The sequence below is a fragment of the Oncorhynchus kisutch genome, linkage group LG9 (assembly GCF_002021735.2).
Source record: "Oncorhynchus kisutch isolate 150728-3 linkage group LG9, Okis_V2, whole genome shotgun sequence".
NCBI lineage: Eukaryota > Metazoa > Chordata > Actinopteri > Salmoniformes > Salmonidae > Oncorhynchus > Oncorhynchus kisutch.
In genome coordinates this window covers 11,326,369-11,342,199 of record NC_034182.2, presented here as the reverse complement: position 1 = coordinate 11,342,199, position 15,831 = coordinate 11,326,369, and positions in this window count along the sequence as shown.

Genomic DNA, 15,831 nt, shown 5'->3' with positions numbered 1-15,831 from the left:
ATTGTCCTGCTGCATGACGCAGCTGCGCTTCAGCTTACAGACAGATGGCCTGACATTCTCCTATAGAATTCTGATACAGAGCAGAATTCATGGTTCCTCCTATTAAGACAAGTCGTCCAGGTCCTGAGGCAGTAAAGCATCCCCAAACCATCACACTACCACCACCATGCTTGACCGTTGGTATGAGGTTCTTACTGTGGAATGCATTGTTTGGTTTTCGCCAGACATATTGGGACACGTCATCCAAAAAGTTGATTCTAGTTTGCCAAAAAAGCATGTGGATGCACCTGGATGATCATCAAAACTCTTGTAAGAATGTTCTACGGACAGATGAGCAACAAAAATTTAACTTTTTGGACGACATGAGTCCCATTATGTCTGGCGAAAACCAAGCACTGCAATTACTTTTTCACACAGGGGCATTGGATGTTGCATAACTGTTTATAAAATATGTCATTGTTGTTATTTGTTCACTCAGGTTCCCTTTATCTAATTACTAGGTTTTGGTTGAAGATCTGATAGCATTCAGTATAAAATAAATATGCAAAAGTAGAGAAAATTAGAAAGGGGGCAAATCCTTTTTCACAGCCCTGTACGTGATCAATCAGAGAATGCATTGAATGTACATGGGCCCTGGGAGACCGCGCCCTTACCTTGTTCCAGGGCCAGCTCTCTCTCTCGACCTCTTGGTTGGCCGTTCCAAGCAGATTATCGTTTGTTCAGATGGTGACTGAACATATACAATAAGGAAACCACAGACAGGCATGCCTAAACTAAAGATTCAAAAACCAAATGAAAGGCCTCATGGCCAGCACACCAACCAGCAGCTTCGCGGCTTTACAAGCTGGCACTCCTTAAATTGGCAGCCCACGTCTCCTTATCAACCAGGCTCAGCAATTGGACAAGGTTGCTGCTGCCCCCTGGGGGAATGGAGTGTAGAAGTGGTATTGCGCTGTCTAAACTGCCTAACCTATTCCATAACAATGTAAAACACACACAAAAGAGTTTCAAATTAGCCTACTGGGCTGAACTGTTTGGCACCAAATAGATAAAACATTCACACACACTAACATACAAGTACCAGCAGCCATACTTCAAGCTTACCGGCTTTTGCAAAAGCTAATGGAAAAAAGCGGTGTGTGCGCATTCCCCTCTTTGCTGAGTGAGTGAGCGGAGCACTTACGAGGTCGTGCCTAAATTACAGCTTCATCTATGGATTGTCGTCACTCGCTGCTCCCTCCTCACCATTAATAATTCAAAGAATCTGCCGTTTGACGTTTATCAGCAGCACATTGCCATAGATGGCTGCAGCGCAGGTCGGTTTATAGCATGTAATTGGAAACATGTCTGTCCTGCTGTTTCCTGTGTGGCAGCGGTCTGATGGTCTGGGCAGCGGGCACGATGTGGACCAAGCCCTGTACCAACACTCAGAGGGTTATGCCAATGTTACACAGCCTGATGGGAACGATAGTAAAGCTGAAAGATTTTCCATGCTACATTTTCTCAAGTCAGACATTCAGGGTGGAAGGCATGCAGTGAATGGCTGACTGGGTAGTGAAAACCAAATGGGGAGATTCACTATGATATTCTGTACGGTAATCTGTATAGTGTTATGTTGTGTGCATCGGGTGTTTCAACTTCCTCACATGAAAGCATATGCTTAGAAAGTATTTCACCTCTTGAAAGATTATTGTACAACACATACACCCCACACAACGGTTCATGCACACACTGCCCGTGTCATATGCATGAGTGCTCGCACAGAAACACACACGTCACACATGTGAACCACCAAACAAACACACTGCATAATAAAGCACATTACTGCACTCTCCCCTTTCAGCTGCACTGTTACTGTACATCACACACACACACACACACACACACACACACACACACACACACACACACACTTTGGGTGATTCTTCACAAAACTAGAACAAAAAAAGAGCTTTGGAGGGAGGATTGTTGACATATATTTAACATTTGTATCGTAAAGCATAATTGAGAAATAATGAATCAAAGTTGGAATATTTGTGACATTTTGGCTTTAGCCAGGCCTCCTTAAAGACTCCATAATGTTTCATCTGTAGATGCTACAAAGCAGAACTTGCTGTCGTGAAGCTTTACCGCTTGCTCGGTAAAATGAGTGCTATTTTGATTTCAACAACAATTTTCTCACATTCATTTAAACATTTTGAAAAATATAAACATGAATATTGAAAATATAAAAATTTGGTGTTGCAAATGATTCAATGTATTGTTGAACATAATATACTCTACAGAGTAGGATCTCTTCTAGTTTTAAAGTTATGGCCCATTTTATACAGAGAAATTGGCATAGTAGGCAATGTAATGAATCACAGCCCTCTTTTCACTTGTATCATTGCACATCCTGCTAATCAACAGCAGAAGGCGGCCATTTTGAATCCCTTTTCATGCGGTAAAGCATGAATGACGTAAATCTTTGTTTTGTAGCACCTACAGATGAAATGTTATGGAGTATTAAAGGAGGCCTGGGTATAGCCAAAATGTCACAAATAGTCCAACTTCAATTATGCTTGAAAGATACTGTACTAATGTCAACTATATGTCCAAAATGCTTCCTCCAAAGGACCCTTTTATTGATTAAATGTTGTGAAATGTATTTCGTGAGCAATCACTCCTTTGTAGTTTTATACATGACTAAGGCACGATACTGTGGGTCTACTCTCTGCTGTATGTCAAAACAGAATTAGCTTCAACTGGCATGTAAGTCTATGTTATTCATAACACTTTAGTGTCATTGACAGCTATTCTATTGGGTGATTCAATACTCATCTATTGGTAAAGCTAACATTACAAATGATGTACCAAATATGTTTGCAGGTGTGCACACCATGGAAGGTTTCTTTGAATGGGAATTTGGACTGGATTTAGGAGCCAAGAGGCCAATCAGAATCGTATGTACAGTATGCTGGCAGAAAATGGGCCAATCAGAATCGTATGTAGGGTCAGGAAATGTGCTCCGGAGCCTGTGGACCATGGCCAGATGATGTGTTTTATAACACACTGCTCTCTGCTCCCTTCTCTCTCTTGGGAGAGGCTGGGCCCCTGGGATAAGGCAGCTCACAGACCACGTACATCAATTCCTTATCTATCCACAGGGCTGGCTGGGGGTTAGCGAGACTTAGGCCCAGAGAAGTGTCACGCTCACACACATGCACACGCAGGCTTGGTCATTGTCACAAGACACTGATCTCAGAGGGAGGAGCATGAAAAATGCCAAACACACACAAATATTGACATTAAGCCATTTGTCATATTATTGTGAACATATCACACCAGTGGAACACAGAGGGTTGTCTGGGTCCAGGGCGAGACCTGACGTGTGTGTGTCACTAGGGTGGACTGACGTATGTTTGGTGATGTGTTTGTCACTGGAACAGACTGGCATGTCTGTGTTTGTGTGTGTGTGTGTGTGTGTGTATGTGTGTGTGTGGTGATGTGTGCTGCAGGTGTGTGTCGCTGGGGTGTGTGTGATGATGAGTGTTGCATGGGCACTTGGCATTCGTTCTGAGCCCAGGGAGGACGCAGTATGCAATGTTTCTCTCACTTGTTTCCAGGACAAGTTGAGTTCGTCTGAGGACGCAGCCATCCAGCGGTTCACACTCAGCAATCAGGATCGCTTATGGACCTGTCAACCTAGGACAAACTGTCAACTGAGCTAATGGGAACGTCCTTTCTACTCATTATAGTTCTATGTGTCCCCTTCTGTCAACTGTATTACTGTACTGTACTGACTTTCCTTTCAGACTAAACAGGAAGGAAGGAAGGAAGGAAGGAAGGAAGGAAGGAAGGAAGGGAGAGAGAGAGCTAGAGAGAGGTCTAGAGAGAGAGCTAGAGAGACATTATATATATATATATCTATAAAATGCACCAATGACCATCAGAGATGAAGCACAGGTCAAAAATAGCCCAGGAGACACAATGGTGATTACAAGGAGGTCTCTTTTTACCCCATGGACATGACAACACTCTCAAGAAAGAGCAGTAGATCGATGCCTACATGGGTAGGAACTGAGGTGAGCACTTCTTAACATAAACTCAGCATCGCTGGCAGACAATCACTGGCAACGCCTGTCATCTGTGATGTACACACTCACTCACACACACACACACGTCTGTATCAAAAGGCCTTCCTCGCTCTCTCCCTTCAGTCCCATGGTCCTATCAGAATCACTGGCAGTCTCAGCCAATCAGCATGCAAGAGACTCACGGAGCCTATCTGTATAGAGCACTCAGCAGGCAGAATTCCCCTATCATCATGTGACGCACACACAGGCAGACACACACACACACACACACAAAATCATAGGCAGATTATTAGATTCACCTATGATATCATGAGTGAGTCAGTCAAACCAAAGGGATGTTATTAGCAGTATCTGAAGGGAAAAGAGCAGGCAAACATTCATATCTACAGGGGAGACTTAGTTAAAGAGCATTACGCTAATGATCTACGATAAAAATAAACTTTGGATAAAGTCTATGTACAGTACACTGCCACAGGCAACACTCAGATAACATCCAGCAACAACCCTTCAGGGCTTTATGTGTCTGAGATACACTGAACAAAAATATAAACGCAACATGTAAAGTGTTGGTCCCATGATTCATGCGCAAAAGATCCCTGAAATGATTCATCTGCACAAAAAGCTTATTTAGTTAACACTTTGTGTGCAAATTTGTTTACATCCCTCTTAGTGAGCATTTCTTCTTTGCCAAGATAATCCATCCACCTGACAGGTGTGGCATATCAAGAAGCTGATTAAACAGCATGATCATTACACCTTCTGCTGGGAACACTAAAAGGCCACTCTAAAATGTGCCGTTTTGTCACACAACACAATGCCACAGATGTCTCAAGTTTTGCTTCAAGTTTTGAGGGAGCGTGCATTTGGCATGCTGACTGCAGAAATGTCCACCACAGCGGTTGCCAGAGAATTGAATGTAAATGTTTCTACCATAAGCCGCCTCCAACAACATTTTAGAGAATTGGGCCGTACTTCCAACCGGCTTCATAACCGCAGACCACGTGTAACAACGCCAGCCCAGGACCTCCACATCCGGCTTCTTCACCTACCTGGGATGGTCGGAGACTACCCACCCGGACAGCTGATGAAACTGTGGGTTTGAATTTCTGCACAAACTGTCAGAAACTCTCTCAGGGAAGCTCACCTGCGTGCGTGTCAGCTGTGTGCTCGTCGTTCTCTCCGAACTACAGTCGTAACTAACTTCAGTGGGCAAATGCTCACCTTTGATGGCCATTGGCACGCTGGAGAAGTGTGCTCTTCACAGATTAATCCTAGTTTCAACAGTACTGGACAGATGGCAGACAGAATGTATGGTGTCGTGTGGGACTGTGGTTCGCTGATGTCAACGCTATAAACAGAGTGCCCCATGGTGCGGTGGGGTTATGGTATGGGCAGGTATAAACTACAGACAACAAACACAATGTCCCAGTTGTTCAATGGCCTGCATACTCGCCAGACATGTCACCCATTGAGCATGTTTGGGAAGTTCTGGATTGATGTGTACGACGTCATGTTCCAGTTCCCACCAATATCCAGAAACTTCACACATCCATTGAAGAGGATTGGGACAACATTCCACAAGCCACAATCAACAGCGTGATCAACTCTATGCAAACAAGATGTGTTGTGCTGAATGAGGCAAATGGTGGTCACACCAGATACTGACTTGTTTTCTGACAGTTGTTTTTTAAGGTATCTGTGATCAACAGATGCATATCTGCAAGCTTTCAGAAAATTGGAACGGAAATGGCACCACACCAAACTGGAAGTCTTCCGACTAGCTTTGAAAGACAGTACCGTGCAGTATCGAAGAGCCCTCACTGCTGATTGATCATCCTATTTTTCCAAATTAATTGAGGAAAATAAGAACAATCCGAAATGTATTTTTGATACTGTCGCAAAGCTAATTAAAAAGCTGCATTCCCCAAGTGAGAATGGCTTTCACTTCAGCAGTAATAAATTCAAGAACTTCTTTGAGGAAAAGATCAAGATCATTAGAAAGCAAATTACAGACTCCTCTTTAAATCTGCATATTCCTTCAAAGCTCAGTTGTCCTGAGTCTGCACAACTCTGCCAGGACCTAGGATCAAGAGAGACACTCAAGTGTTTTAGTACTATATCTCTTGACACAATGATGAAAATAATCATGGCCTCTAAACCTTCAAGCTGCATACTGGACCCTATTCCAACTAAACTACTGAAAGAGCTGCTTCCTGTGCTTGGCCCTCCTATGTTGAACATAATAAATGGCTCTCTATCCACCGGTTGTGTACAAAACTCACTAAAAGTGGCAGTAATAAAGCCTCTCTTGAAAAAGCCAAACCTTGACCCAGAAAATATTTTAAAAACTATCGGCCTATATCGAATCTTCCATTCCTCTGAATTTTGTTTTGAAAAATCTGTTGCACAGCAACTCACTGCCTTCCTGAAGACAAACAATGTATACAAAATGCTTCAGTCTGGTTTTAGACCCGATCATAGCACTGAGACTGCACTAGTGAAGGTGGTAAATTACCTTTTAATGGCATCAGACCGAGGCTCTGCATCTGTCCTCGTGCTCCTAGACCTTGGTGCTGCTTTTGATACCATCGTTCACCACATTCTTTTGGAGAGATTGGAAACCCAAATTGGTCTACACGGACAAGTTCTGGCCTGGTTTCAATCTTATCTGTCGGAAAGATATCAGTTTGTCTCTGTGAATGGTTTGACAAATCAACTGTAAATTTTGGTGTTCCTCAAGGTTCCGTTTTAGGACCACTATTGTTTTCACTATATATTTTACCTCTTGGGGGATGTCATTCGGAAACATAATGTTAACTTTCACTGCTATGCGGATTACACACAGCTGTACATTTCAATGAAACGTGGTGAAGCCCCAAAATTGCCCTCGCTAGAAGCCTGTGTTTCAGACATAAGGAAGTGGATGGCTGCAAACGTTCTACTTTTAAACTCGGACAAAACAGAGATGCTTGTTCTAGGTCCCAAGAAACAAAGAGATCTTCTGTTGAATCTGACAAATAATCTTGATTGTTGTACAGTCTCTCAAATAAAACTGAAGGACCTCGGCGTTACTCTGGACCCTGATCTCTCTTTTGACGAACATATCAAGACTGTTTCAAGGACAGCTTTTTTCCATCTACGTAACATTGCAAAAATCAGAAACTTTCTGTCCAAAAATGATGCAGAAAAATTAATCCACGCTTTTGTTACTTCTAGGTTAGACTACTGCAATGCTCTACTTTCCGGCTACCCGGATAAAGCACTAAATAAACTTCAGTTAGTGCTAAATATGGCTGCTAGAATCTTGACTAGAACTGAAAAATTTGATCATGTTACTCCAGTGCTAGCCTCCCTACACTGTTAAGGCAAGGGCTGATTTCAAGGTTTTACTGCTAACCTACAGAGCATTACATGGGCTTGCTCCTACCTATCTTTCTGATTTGGTCCTGCTGTACATACCGTATGCTACGGTCACAAGACACAGGCCTCCTAATTGTCCCTAGAATTTCTAAGCAAACAGCTGGAGGCAGGGCTCCTATAGAGCTTCATTTTTATGGAATGGTCTGCCTACCCATGTGAGAGACGCAGACTCGGTCTCAACCTTTAAGTCTTTACTGAAGAGATGAGTCTTATGATCATATGATTGTGTGTAGTCTGGCCCAGGAGTGTGAAGGTGAACGGAAAGGCTCTGGAGCAACAAACCGCCCTTGCTGTCTCTGCCTGGCCGGCGCCCCTCTCTCCACTGGGATTCTCTGCCTCTAACCCTATCACAGAGGCTGAGTCACTGGCTTACTGGTGCTCTTTCATGCCGTCCCTAGGAGGGGTGCGTCACTTGAGTGGGTTGAGTCACTGACGTGATCTTCCTGTCTGGGTTGGCGCCCCCTCCCCCCCCTTGCGTTGTGCCGTGGCGGAGATCTTTGTGGGCAATAATCGGCTTTGTCTCAGGATGGTAAGTTGGTGGTTGAAGATATCCCTCTAGTGGTGTGGGGGCTGTGCTTTGGCAAAGTGGGTGGGGTTATATCCTTCCTGTTTGGCCCTGTCCGGGGGTATCATCGGATGGGGCCAGTGTCTCCTGACCCCTCCTGTCTCAGCCTCCAGTATTTATGCTGCAGTAGTTTATGTGTCGGGGGACTAGGGTCAGTTTGTTATATCTGGAGTACTTCTCCTGTCTTATCCGGTGTCCTGTGTGAATTTAAGTATGCTCTCTCTTGGAGGACCTGAGCCCTAGGACCATGCCTCAGGACAACCTGGCATGATGACTCCTTGCTGTCCTCAGTCCACCTGGCCGTGCTGCTGCTCCAGTTTCAACTGTTCTGCCTGCGGCTAGGGAATCCTGACCTGTTCACCGGACGTGCTACCTGTCCCAGAACTGCTGTTTTCAACTCTCTCGAGACAGCAGGAGTGGTAGAGATACTCTTAATGATCGGCTATGAAAAGCCAACTGACATTTACTCCTGAGGTGCTGATTTTTACACCCTCGACAACTACTGTGATTATTATTATTTGACCATGCTGGTCATTTATAATAACTGTTATAATCTCCACCCAGCACAGCCAGAAGAGGACTGGCCACCCCTTATAGCCTGGTTCCTCTCTAGGTTTTGGCCTTTCTAGGGACTTTTTCCTAGCCACCGTGCTTCTACACCTGCATTGCTTGCTGTTTGGGGTTTTAGGCTGGGTTTCTGTACAGCACTTTGAGATATCAGCTGATGTTCGAAGGGCTATATAAATACATTTGATTTGATTTGATCTGTATTCCCAGTCATGTGAAATCCATAGATTAGGGCCTAATGAATTTATTTCAATTGACCGATTTCCTCAGTAAAATCTTTGAAATTGTGTCGATCCCTTATGACCTTTCAAAACATCAGACACACACGTGAATGCTGTCACACACTGACGCAGACACGCGCATATAGGCATGCATTCACATAGGCACACACACCAATACACACACAAACACAAACACACACACATACACTTTCTTCCCACCACAGGGGATAGGATGTGGTTTTCCTGCTGCATCTAATGATAATGATGGTGTGTTATGGAGATGCACCCAGTGGAATGTCCTGTCAGCAGTTGGACTCATTCAAAGTGACATGCATTCCCAATTATTTATCTGACAACTGCCTTAATACATTCACTCTGTGGTCGTCTCCCTGTCCTCACTGGCTGACCGGTTTTCCCTTTGCATCCAAAAGCTTACTTCACACATTCCTTGGATTGTGGGCTTAATAACACACACACACACACACTGCGAGAGAGAGAGCTATGCATGGTACCAAGGCCTATCTTCTTCTAAAGGCAGTGGTTTACTGTTTTTGAGCCATACCATTTGGATGGGGCGAACGAACAACATACTGAAACAGATATTCAGACTCTGAATAAATGGGCTCATTAATGAGAAGAGTTTATGGGTCATATGAGACTCCTTCTGTTAACCCCATTTACTGTGCCAAACCCAGATGACAATTTTCTCTTTCTGCTACCATCCACTTTTCCGACTCACATTATAATATGACAAATCCTTAGAACCCTGAACTTCCTAGAATGTCGTAGCTCATGTTCCTCTTGTGTAGAGCTCACACGATTCCCTACTGTTCAAAGAATACAATAGGTCATTTTTTTCCTCCATTTAATTAGAACAGAAATACATCTTCTGCCTTTTCCTCAACCTCGGGAACATGATGACATGCATTTCTATTCTACATAATTATATCTGACAGTTCTGTTCTGTAACATCCTGTAAATATTGCAAAGCTCCTGAGCGTGACCCTTGATCTTCCTCTCAGACGAGGTGGACGTGGGTCACGTCTCACATGTGTTTCCTGGACCAGTGTTGGAACCCCTCTCTCCGTCTCTGCAGCGTTGTTTGATGTTTTGTTTGGGCACACCTCTCTGAACTGGTTCTTCTCTTCCTTTGACATTTTCTAAATTCCACCTTTACGCCAATTTATCCAGTATGCTTCAAGACGCCGTGAAGGAGTGACCCTATTTGAACGATGTTCTGACGAAGGACATCAACACTCAGACATGGAGTGAATTTATAGTGTTAGTAGTTCACTTCACTTCTGAAAATGAAGGAAACACCTCTCTAATAATATAGGCGTTTGCTAGTACATGGCACCTATACATGTTAATCTACACTGTAGCCAGGGGTGCAACTTTGGTTTTAGAAGTAGGGGGGGGACGTGTTATTTTTTAATCCAGTTAGATAAACAATCCAAACAGATTACCCGACGTAGCCTCATTTTGTATCACATTCCAATGATAAAACTGGGAGGGACAAATATTACATTTCAGATTGTGTGTGTGTGGGGGGGGGCATGTCCCCAGTGAAGGTTGTGCCCCTGCTGTAGGCTACCAAGCTATAGAGCTTTCACCACCAGCACTATATAGGGAATAAGTAGTGGGCTGTGGTGATGGGAACTTTTAAGTCCTACATTTGTACATTTGTAGTCCTACATTAGAGAACGCCGGTGGTGGGTGGTAGGTTGTGTGTTGATGTCCTATACATATGTCATACTTAGTTTTGTAGGCAGAACTCCATGGATATTGTACATGTTAGAATAAACCTGACACAATACGATCATTAGATTACCATGGTTTGGGAACATATGAAATCAAATATATTTGTCACATGCGCCGAATAGAGTGAAATGCTTACTTACAAGCCCTTCAATAATTTTTCTTAAAATTGCATTGTTGGTTAAGTAAAAAAGAGATAAGTAAAAAAGAACAAATAGTTAGAGAGCAGCAGTAAAATACCAGTAGCGAGGCTATATACAGGGGGTACCGGTACAGAGTCAATGTGCGGGGGCACCAGTTAGTCGAGGTAATTGAGGCAATATGTACATGTAGGTAGAGTTATTAAAGTGACTATGCATAGATTATAACCAGAGAGTAGCAGCAGCGTAAAAGAGGGGGTGGGGGGGAAATGCAAATAGTCTGGGTAGCCATTTGAATAGCTGTTCAGAAGTTTTATGGCTTGGGGATAGAAGCTATTAAGAAGCCTTTAAGAAGCCTAGACTTGGCACTCTGATATCGCTTGCCGTGCGGTAGCAGAGAGAACAGTCTATGACTAGGGTGGCTGGAGTCTTTGACCATTTTTAGGGCCTTCCTTTGACACGGCCTGGTATAGAGGTCCTGGATGGCAGGAAGCTTGGCTCCAGTGATGTACAGGGCCGTACGCACCACCCTCTAGTGCCTTGTGGTCAGAGGCCGAGTAGTTGCCATACCAGGGAGTGATGCAACCGATCAGAATGCTCTCAATGGTGCAGCTGTAAAACTTTTTGAGGATCTGAGGGCCCATGAAAAATCATTTTAGTTTCCTGAGGGGTAATAGGCTTTGTCCTGCCCTCATCACGACTGTCTTGGTGTGTTTGGATCATGATAGTATGTTGGTGATGTGGCCACCAAGGAACTTGACGCTCTCAACCTGCTCCACTACAGCCCTGTCGATGAGAATGAGGTCGTGCTCGGTCCTCCTTTTCCTGTAGCCAACAATCATTCCCTATGTCTTGATCACGTTGAAGGAGAGGTTGTTATCCTGGCACCACATGGCCAGGTCCCTGACCTCCTCCCTATAGGCTGTCTCATCGTTGTCAGTGATCAGGCCTACACAGTACCACTGTGTGTCGTCGGCAAACTTAATGATGGTGTTGGAGTCGTGCAGTCATGGGTGAACAGGGAGTACAGGAGGGAACTGAGCATGCACCACTGTGGGGCCCCCGTGTTGAGGATCAGCATGGCAGATGTGTTGTCACCTACCATTACCACCTGGGGGCGGCCCGTCAGGAAGTCCAGAATCCAGCTGCAGAGGGAGGTGTTTAGTTCCAGGGTCCCTAGTTTAGTGGTGAGCTTAGAGGGCACTATGGTGTTGAACGCTGAGCCGTATTCAAGGAATAGGATTCTCACTTAGGTGTTCCTTTTGTCCAGGTGGGAAAGGGCAGTGTGGAGTGCAATAGAGATTGCATCATCTGTGGAACTATTAGTGCGGTATGCAAATTGGAGTGGGTCTAGGGTTTCTGGGATGATGGTGTTGATGTGAGCCATGACCAGCTTTTCAAAAGCACTTCATGGCTACAGACTTATGTGTTACGGGTCGGTCCTCATTTAGGCAGGTTACCTTCGCTTTCTTGGGCACAAGTACTATAGTGGTCTACTTGAAACATGCTGGTATTACTGACTCAGTCAGGGACAGGTTGAAAATGGAAGTGAAGACGCTTGCAAGTTCAGAGTACACGTCCTGGTAATCCGTCTGGCCCCGCGGCCTTGTGAATGTTGACCTGTTAAAGGGTCTTACATCGGCTACAGAGAGCGTGATCACGCAGTCATCCGGAATAGCTGATGCTCTCATGCATGCTTCAGTGTTGCTTGCCTCGAAGCAAGTAAAGAAGTAATTTAGCTAGTCTGGTAGGCTCGTGTCACTGGGAAGCTCGTGGCTGTGCTTCCCTTTATAGTCTGTAATAGTTTTCAAGCACTGCCACATCCGACGAGCTTCGGAGCCGGTCTAGTACAATTCGATCTTAGTCCTGTATTTACGCTTTGCCTGTTTGATGGTTTGTCTGAGGGCATAGCAGGATTTCTTATAAGCGTCCGGATTAAAGTCCCCCTCCTTGAAAGTGGCAGCTCTACCCTTTAGCTCAGTGTGGGTGTTGCCTCTAATCCATGGCTTCTGGTTGGGGTATGTGCATACGGTCACTGTGGGGACGACGTCATCGATGAACTTATTGATGAAGCCAGTGACTGATATGGCGTACTCCTCAATGCCATCAGAAGAATCCCTGGAACATATTCTGTGCTAGCAAAACTTTGTAGCAAAACGTAGCTTAGCATCTGCTTCATCTGACCGTTTCTTCATTGATCGAGTCACTGGTGCTTCCTGCATTAGTTTTTGCTCGTAAGCAGCAATCAGGATATAATTATGGTCGGATTTGCCAGATGGAGGGCAAGGGAGAGCTTTGTACGCGTCTCTGTGTGAGGAGTAAAGGTGGTCTAGAGTTTTTTCCCCCTATGGTTGCACATTTAACATGCTGGTAGAAATTAGGTAAAACGGATTTAAGTTTCCCTGCATTAAAGTCCCCGGCCACTAGGAGTGCCACCTCTGGATGAACGTTTTCCTGTTTGCTTATGGCCTTATACTGCTCATTGAGTGCAGACTTCGTGCCAGCATCAGTTTGTGGTGGTAGATAGACAGCTACGAAGAAAATAGATGACAACTCTCTTGAAATAGTGTGGTCTACAGCTTATCATGAGATACTCTGTAGACCACACTATTTACCAAGAGAGGTTTCATCTATATTTCAGGAGACTACTTGGTCTACCTTTGACATTGTGGCCAGTATAGGCCGTCCCAAACGTGCTTGTGTACAAGGTCTTGGTCCCACCGAATACTTCGGGGTTCGATTGCTCAGATCACACTCTGGCGCTCCACAGGCGTACAAATGTAAATACTAAATTCTAAAAGGTCTTCATTCCCCCAAGGGCAACTGGGGAGCAAGACGGATGAAGAAAAAGAGCACACACTCTCTCACAAATACACACAAACATGCAAGTAAGTAACACTGGTCCAGAAGCCTGGGGCCCTCAGCTGGATGAGGAAATGTCTCCCACATGTCCAAATCAACTTCACCTGTTTCTGTTGTTCTCTATTCTCTCAAAGCTATAAACACAACACTACCAAGTCAGCAGGAGTGTACTGTCAAGGCAGTGTGCCACCATAGTAATCAACAGCATGCTATGGCAAAGTAGAGGATAACGAAGTTAATACCTCCAAATGCTCCTAAGTGATATCATCATCAACAGAATAGGTTATACATGCTAAAAGAAACCAGAAAATGACAAGGAGCTCATCTGTTTGGATGAGCAACAAGAAGCAGACACATCATTGGATGGAGGAAAGGGCAAGGATTCAGAAGACAGACTCAGAGGAAGGAATCAGAGGCTGTAGTAGGGAGAAGAGACTCCACTAAACCAGTTAATGACATACACAGCTTACACATCACTTTGACCCCTCATCCGTGGACCAGAAGGGATTTGGTTATCTGCAGTGCCAGAGCCTGAAATGAACTAAACAACTAGAACTGATATCCCAGAATATCGAGCCAAATGCTTTATACCAGGATAGAGAAAATCAAACATTGAAGTTGGAAGGGTAAGCAGGCAATGCTTCATGCCAAATATCGCTGTCAATCGATCATCTTTATATAATAAAATTATGGGTTATTAGTCATTTGACTGACGGGAAAAATCCTTGTTCGGGAGCCAACCATTTACTAATCAGCTGTATGTATGTGTGTGTGTCTGTATACCCAGAAGATTTGTAATGCACACTCGGAAATATGTGCTTACTAGACTACGAACCGGACGCAGGGACATGAGTCGCGAGTGAGAAACTCTGATTTAATCCACAAAGTAAAGGGGGCACAGACAATTATCCGCTATTTGGAGAAGCTATTGAATCAGCCAGCCTGCCTGCCTGCACCTCCTCTGGCTGCGGAGAACACTCTCTCCGCTTTTCAAACACTCCATTTTCAATTAGTCTCCTTTTATTCAGGTAATTTGTTGTGTGACAGTGTAGTGCGTCCCAAATGGCACCCTATTAAATTAATTAAATACATCAGAGCCCTATAGGCTGTGGTCAAAGATAGTGGACTATATAGGGAATAGGGTGCCATTTGTGATGCAGCAGTGACTGTCTGGGACTGGGGCGAGGAGCAGGAATGTGGATTACTTACTAGCAGTGGTGTAAAGTACTTGAGTAAAAATACTTTAAAGTACTGCTTAAGCAGTTTTTTGGGGTATCTGTACTTTACTGCCAACTTTTACTTTTACTTCACTACATTCCAAAAGAAAACAATGTATTTTTTACTACATACATTTTCCCTGACACCCAAAAGTACTCATTACATTTTGACAGGAAAATGGTCCAATTCACACACTTATCAAGAGAACATCCCTGGTCATTCCTACTGCCTCTGATCTGGTGGACTCACTAAACACAAATGCTTCGTTTGTAAATTATGTCTGAGTGTTGGAGTGTGTCCCTGGCTATCCTTCAATAAAAAATAATTGTGCCGTCTGGTTTGCTTAATATAGAGAATTTGAAATGGTTTATACCTTAACTTTTGATACTTGAGTACATTTTAGCAGTTCCATTAACTTTGATACTTAAGTACATTTTAAAACCAAATACTTTTAGACTTTTACTCAAGTAGTATTTTACTGGGTGACTTTCACTTTTACTTGAGTAATTTTCTATTAAGGTATCTTTACTTTTACTCAAGTATGACAATTGAGTACTTTAATAATTTTATACGGAGACTTGATTACACACAGGTGGATTGTATTTATCATCATTAGTCATTTAGGTCAACATTGGATCATTCAGAGATCCTCACTGAACTTCTGGAGAGAGTTTGCTGCACTGAAAGTAAAGGGGCTGAATAATTTTGCACGCCCAATTTTTAAGTTTTTGATTTGTTAAAAAAGTTTGAAATATCCAATAAATGTCGTTCCACTTCATGATTGTGTCCCACTTGTTGTTGATTCTTCACCAAAAAATACAGTTTTATATCTTTATGTTTGAAGCCTGAAATGTGGCAAAAGGTCGCAAAGTTCAAGGGGGCCGAATACTTTCGCAAGGCACTGTATAAGGTCGAACTTGGTTGTATGCAAATGCTCTTATACTGAGGGCTGCTAACAAGCCCTTATGCTTAGGGCTGCTAACAAGCCCTTATACTGAGGGCTG